Source organism: Piliocolobus tephrosceles, chromosome 7 (assembly GCF_002776525.5).
Source record: "Piliocolobus tephrosceles isolate RC106 chromosome 7, ASM277652v3, whole genome shotgun sequence".
Taxonomy (NCBI): domain Eukaryota; kingdom Metazoa; phylum Chordata; class Mammalia; order Primates; family Cercopithecidae; genus Piliocolobus; species Piliocolobus tephrosceles.
Window position 1 is genome coordinate 145,334,126 of NC_045440.1, and position 6,994 is coordinate 145,341,119.

Here is a 6,994-nt window from a genome sequence, read left to right on the forward strand (position 1 = left end):
GCTTACGAAGTCCATACTGTGCACCAGACACATTTAAAAGTGATTTACAAGCATTATCCTGCTTAATTCATAGCAACCCTATACTCACAACCCCTAAAGTTTATGAGTAGACTGAGGCACAGGGCAGTTAGTAGCTTAACCCAAGGTCACACAGCTAACGGGAGGTGGCGTTTGAAGCCAAGCCAGGCAATTCAGTTCCACGTTGCAGCCTAGGCAGTTCCGCTATGGTGGCTATTCAGTTCCACTGCCACCCCATCAGATCTCCCCTCTGCATGGCTCCACGCGGCTGTGGCCCTGGGAGGCTGACTGGGCAACACTACCCTGCCCCTGGGTTCCGGGTGTGCTTGGCCAAGGGGCATGGGGGCGGGGAAGGGGGTGAGATGGGGGTGTTGGCACTCCCTTCCTCTCTCTCTCATCACGGGTGGGCCATGCCCCTCTCCCAAAGACTCTTTGGCTCTTGCACATTCTGTTAACTTCCCTTCCCTGGTCTCCTTCATCCTGGGGTGATGCCGGCTTCCTGCTGGTGCCGATTCTGTTGGTTTTCCTTGTGAAGCCCACGCACTTGTAAACAGCCCCTGCAGTGAAGCCCCTCGTGAATGCCATCTGCTTCCTGGTGGGGCCCTGCTTGGCAGCAGAGCTCAGAAGACATAAATCTGAGAGCCATCAGCCTACGTGTGCTCATTAAAACAGCAGGAGTGGCGGGGCCTTCCCAGGGAGAGGCTGTGGATGGGTTGGGGGGAGGCTTCCCACTGAACCACGGCAGATGCCAACACTGGGAGGCCAGCGAGGAGTGGAAGCCAGCGCAGGGAGCAGAGAAGGTTCCAGAAAGGTGGTAGAGGAGCTAGGACTGGAAGCCAGTGCAGGGGGCAGAGAAGGTTCCAGAAAGGTGGGAGGGGAGCTGGAGTGGTCTCACAGAGGCCAAGGAACAGGGTTGCTTTAGGGAAGAGGCAACGTCTGGAACTCCACTGAGCCACAGGCCGAGGTCTTAGAGTCCCCCAGGGGCCTGAATTGTGGCTCCAGGGACACCAGCAGCAACCATCCCCAAGGAGAGTGGAACCGAGGCTGTTGAGTGCTGGAAATGGACGGGACTGGAAGGAAAGGAGACGCAAGGAGAGATGGCTCTAGGGAACTTAACTGCAGAAGGGAGAGGCGGGAGTGTGCCTGGCAAGAAGGAGGGGTCTCACAGTGTGTCTGGGGTTCTGTGGCCTCTCCAGACCCACACTCTGCCTTCCACCTGCTCCATGTGACCCCTCCAGACCCGCCCTCCGCCTTCCTCCTACTCCATGTGGGGGATGGGCACTTGTGGATGGTACCAAAGGGCGCCCTGGCCTCCAGCTCAGCGTGGGGCACAGTTAAGAGGGCACGGGAGGGAGGATGGAATAGGAGGGTGTGGACCTGGGCTGCTGCTCCCTCAGTTCCTCCCCTCCAGCCCTGGGGGCTGTCTCCTCTGTAGACTGAGGGCCACTGCGACTTCGGCCACTCCCAGGTCCAGTGCCTCCCTGAGGATGGGTGTGGCTGTAGTAGTGTGGAGGGGGAGAGGGGAGGGCTGGGGACAGGGATGAAGCCAAGGCATCCGGAGGAAGGGCTTCTGAGGGAGGGAGAAGGGCCAGAGTGTGGGTGGATGGGAAATACTGGACAGAATGAGACGTTAGAATGTGAGCTGCTGAGTTAGCGACTCTGCAAGCGGAAGCATCTGGGGAGATGACGAGGTATGGAATGGGGCCTACAGGAGGGGGGACACACGCCCAGAGAGACGCACAAAGCAGCCGAATGTCCCTGTGATGAGCACAGCTCAGTGCAGTGCTGCCTCGGGCCAGGAGGTGGGCACGTGGGAAACAGGGAGGACAGGAGGTCAAAGCAGAGAGCTGGGCGGCAGTGGCTCCAGGGACAGAAGCCTGGAAGGCAAGCCTGAGGCAGGAAGCCTCCAGTGTCTTCCGCAGCCCAGTCAATGGCAGGTGGCCTGTGTGTGGCCGGGGCTGGGCCCGGAAGCAGCCCAGTCAATGGCAGGTGGCCTGTGTATGACAGGGGCTGGGCCCGGAAGCAACCCAGTCAACAGCAGGTGGCCTGTGTGTGGCCAGGGCTGGGCCCGGAAGCAGCCCAGTCAACGGCAGGTGGCCTGTGTGTGGCCGGGGCTGGGCCCAGAAGCAGCCCAGTCAACGGCAGGTGGTTTGTGTGTGGCAGGGGCTGGGCCCGGAAGCAGCCCTGGGGCGGGGTGCCTCGTGCCAATGAGATGCAGGCTACTCTGTCCCGCACCGGCAGCTTTCTGCCCACAGGCGGGTGCTCGGTGGTGTCTGCCCCATTCCATGCCAACATTTGTTTCTCTACAGAGGAGTTCTCCTGGAGGAGCCAGACAAGCGGCCACTGTTCCTGCTCCACCCCCAAGGTGCTCTGCAGGCTGCGGGGAAGGGCCCTGGGGGCAGAAGGAGGCTCAGGTGTGATGAGAAGGGGAAGGGAAGGGAGACAGGGAGACGAGGGGGACTGAAATGCATGGTGCCCAGGCTACCACCAGCCAGCATGCCATCAACTGCCCTCAGCTCTTCCTGTGGGTGCCCTGGCCTCCTTGCTCCCCCAGGCCAGGCCAGCCATCTCCCAGTGTTCCAGACTCAGGTCCATCTGGGACACAGTCAGAGTTCTGATCTGGGTGGGGGACTGAGTCTCCGGCTGTCAGCTCCCATGGCTCCCAGTCCTTGGGCAGGGCTCTCTCTGCCCCGAGCTCTGCCAGCCTCTGGCTGCACCCAGCACCATCAGGGGTAGTGGCGTGGCCCTCTTTTTCTACTAGATCAGAACTCTATAAATTCGGTGTGCACTGGGACAGCATTGTCACAAATGTGGGGCCTGTTATCAGTGCAGACTCTTGGGCTCCAGCCTTGACATTCTCAGAGCCTTTCTTTCTCCCATGCCAAACCCAAGGCTTGTTTCCACATAGGCAAGATCCCCAAGGCCTGGTGGTCTCCATGGGCCGCATTAAACACCTGAGGGTTAAAGATTCCAAGAGGCCTGGATCCTCCCCACTCCATATCGCTGCCTTCCAGGTAAGAGCCTCCATTCCAAGTCCCAGGAGAACAAGGTGGGCGGGGCAGCCCAGCCCTCCCGAACAGGATGTCTCTCCCGCATGTGAGAGTGGGCACGTCTCTAGCAATGGGCTGGTGGCCCTGAGGGCATCACACTTTCCAGACCTTGCCAGCAAGGTGCCCATAGGATGCATTCGCTCCAACTTGGAGCTTTTGAGGGAGGCCATGGCTTTCTGGTATGTCAGCTCCCTTCCTCCTGTCCCACTGCACCTCTGCAACACGGCTGATTTAGTTGATAAGAATAGATTTCTCCCTTAAATTCACTCTGATTCTTTTTCCAATCTTTGGGAATTGATGCCACCTGAAAACTGCTGGTTTGAAAGCATGAGATGCAGGGACTCGGGCCTCCCGCGGTGGCTCCGCTGAGCCCTCTGCCATGGCTGAGAAATCATCACCCGTATTTCTTTTCCCTTCGGTCTCTGAGGCCTGGGGCCTGAATTTGGTAAAATAGTCCATTCATCTGTTTACTTCACAGAGCCACAGGGCCCCCGTGTGGGGGGGGGCGGTGATGTCAGCACTAGGAACCGGGGATGCAACGGTGAGTGGGCTGAAATCTCCTGACCAGGGATGCACAGCTCAGTGGGGAGGTAGACGGGAAGCCAGATGATCCCCGTATGGGAAGGCCCACCTCTGTCAGACCCCGCCCCAGCTCTGTTCGCCCAGAGCACTGGGAGGGCAGTTCACAACCCACTCCCCAGGCTTGCCCACCGTGGGAACGAGCCATTGAGCCTCGAAGTTCCTGATGAGAAGGCCTTCTTCTCAGAGCTGTTACAGTGATTGAGGAGGTTAGGCATGGGAAGGCCGTCATGATGTGTCTGATACACAGGGTTAATCAGTGCTGCTGCTGTGATTTCAATGAAGGCTGCAGAACGGACGTGCGATGCGCCAAGGCCCGGGGGGTGGCGAGGGAGGCTGAAGGTGGCCTGTACCCTGCCTTGGGCGGCAAGCTGGGTCAGCGCTCATGCAAGTGGTGAATATTGATGAAGCGCCTGTTGTATCCTAAGGGTCGTGCTTCTCTGGTGGGGGAAAGGGTCCAAGATGCTCACCAGACCTGAGTTAGGAGCCACCCTGGGGGGTCACAGGTGTGCTCTGGGCTGCCCTGGGTGGTAAGGGGAGACAAGAGTTCTGTAAAGAGGGAGCAAAGTGTGAAAAACAACGGGAAAGGTGAGGCACAGAAGGCCAGTGTGTGAGAGCCTGCACGTTTGAGAACTGCCCGCATGTCTGACAGGTGGAGCTCAGGGTGGGCAGGGAGGGAAGTGGAGGGGCCCAGGGGCTGTTTGTTGCCCTCCAGAGCCTGGAGAGCCCTCGGCCAGTGCTCATCTACCTCCCGGGGTGCCTGCCGGGAGCCTGGCAGTGCTGTGCCTGAGCTGCCCGTGGAGGATGGATTGACACCATCAGGAAGACTGGAAGCCTAAGGAAGCTGCTGCATTTACGCTCAGCACAGATGGAGGACAGCAGAGACCTGCACAGGCGCTGAGGACATGGAATCTGTGTGTGATGAAGAGGGAGGCACGGGGGAGGACAGCGGAGAGGACATCCAGGAGGGACCCAGGCACTCACAACCAGGGGATCGGGGGGAAGCTAGAGGAGGAGCAATCTGGGTGGGTGATGACAGCGTGTGAGGTGCTCAGCGTGGGACGGGATCAATCTGTGGTGCACTGAGATTTCCAGGGAGCCCTGACCATTCAAGTCTGAGAACCAGCAGCCCATGTGGAGGCAGCTGGCAGGATCTGGAGACATGACAGCCCCAGAGGGCCAGCAGGGGAGGAGGAGCCCCCAGAGAAACACATCAGAGAAGGGGCCAGAGACCACACCAGAGAACTGAGCCAGCCCCAGCAGCTCCTGAGGCAAGAGCCCTGAAGAGCAGGGCTGCCAAGAAGTGGAAATGGGGCTGAACAGAGTCCACCACGTCACTGAGATGTCCCCCAGGGCCAGGCCCGAGGAGTTTCAGTAGAGTTGTGCAGGTGAAAGCAAGATGACAGTGAGTTCAGGAGTAAGAGGTTGGTGACATAACCCTGCAAAGGAGGACCATGTGTTTAAGAAGCTTCACTGTGGCTGGGCGTGGTGGCTCACGCCTGTAATCCCAGCACTGTGGGAGGCCGAGGCTGGTGGATCACGAGGTCAGGAGATCAAGACCATTCTGGCTAACACGGTGAAACCCCGTCTCTACGAAAAATACAAAAAAATTAGCCGGGCGTGGTGGCAGGTGCCTGTAGTCCCAGCTACTTGGGAGGCTGAGAAGGAGAATGGCGTGAACCCAGGAGGCGGAGCTTGCAGTGAGCCGAGATTGCGCCACTGCACTCCAGCCTGGGCAACAGAGCAAGACTCCATCTCAAAAAAACAAAAACAAAAACAACAACAACAAAAAAACAAAGCTTCACTGTGAAGGCAAGAAGGGGAGGCTCAGAAGGCAAGGCAAAGCTGAGACAAAGCTTTTTTTTTTTTTTCGATGGGAGAGATTTGGGCTTGTTCAATGCAGATATCAAAAATATCAAGGAAAGCAAAAGATTTTAGATATAGCGGAAAAGAAGCAGGTTTCTCGTTGTTTGAGGATGAGTCAATAAGACATAAAATGACAATGTAATGTTCATGTAAAAGAAGGGCAGTCACTTTTATTTGCAGTCAAAGGGTAGCTTTGGTAATTAGTTTGAATACACACACATAACTTAGTCTTCTTAAAAGCCTCTATGGTCAGGTAAGCTCAGAGGAATTCTCAGCACAATAAAAACAAATCAGACGGGAACCAGCGAGACAAGCAACGCCTGCAGGCAACTTTGCCTTGATGGCATTTTCCACCAGGGTGGCCCCATGCTCCAGTTCCCAAGGTCTTTGGAAACAAAGAATAATGCCCAGGTCTACCCAAGGGGAGGGGGCCCGGTAGGAGCTTACCCCCAACAAACCGTCCCCTCCACAGGGCTGCACACTCAATGCCCGTGTGAATCAGATGCTATCCCAGGCCATCTCCCTGATGTATTATAAGGAAACTCAACCGACTCAGACCTTGGCACAAGAAGAAAATGACTTGAACACAAACCATCCCTTAAGCAGGTTTAGAGCCTGAATTCACACTACCTGCGTGGTCTCCAAAAACCTCCATGCCGTAACTTACATTAAAGAACTGATAGGGTCTCCAAGGTCTGGACAGAGCAAATTCAAACCCTCTCTGGAGGAACTCATTTTCACCATGTATCACATAAAAAAAATGAGGATAGAAAAAGAGAAGTTGATGGAAATGAACTACTACTAGGGAAAGCTTGCGGCATGCAATGAAAGCAACACTTAGGAAAAAAGCTATGGCCTCAGATGTCCACATGCAGATAAAAGAGAGCCAAAAAGTAATGACTTCAGCACCCATCATTAGAAATTAGGAAAAAACACCCAGCAAAATAAACCCAACCTAGAATCATAGAATTATGACATTAATAATAAAGATAAGATAAATTAATGGAATGGGAAAGATATAGATAATAGAGAGGGTCAGCAAGGTCAAAAAAATGGTCTTTTGAAAAATATTAATAAAAATGTCAAATCTTTGGTGAGGCTGATCCTGAAAGAGATAAGGCAGAAATAAACAAGAAAGGTAATGAAGAGGGGACGGAGCCACAGCTGCTGGATGTGCTGAGAAGAAGAGGAGGGGCTTTCGCATTCAGCCACGACAGGGTAACAGAGCTGTCTCCTTTGAAAAAACAACCTCAAATGTGGACAGCATCTATGAAACCACGGTTTCCAAGACATTGGGCATAGAGGAGACACAGTAATCTCTGGGAGATGGGAAGAAACATGCTCTCGGATTTCTCCAGACTGTTTTCTGGAGTTTTCAGGCTATATCACAGGGAATAGGGGCCCAAGTAGAACCAAGAAGACTGCGTTGAGGGTTGGAGACGAAAGGTCAGGGAGCCTAGGTGGCTGGACTTCAGAGCACA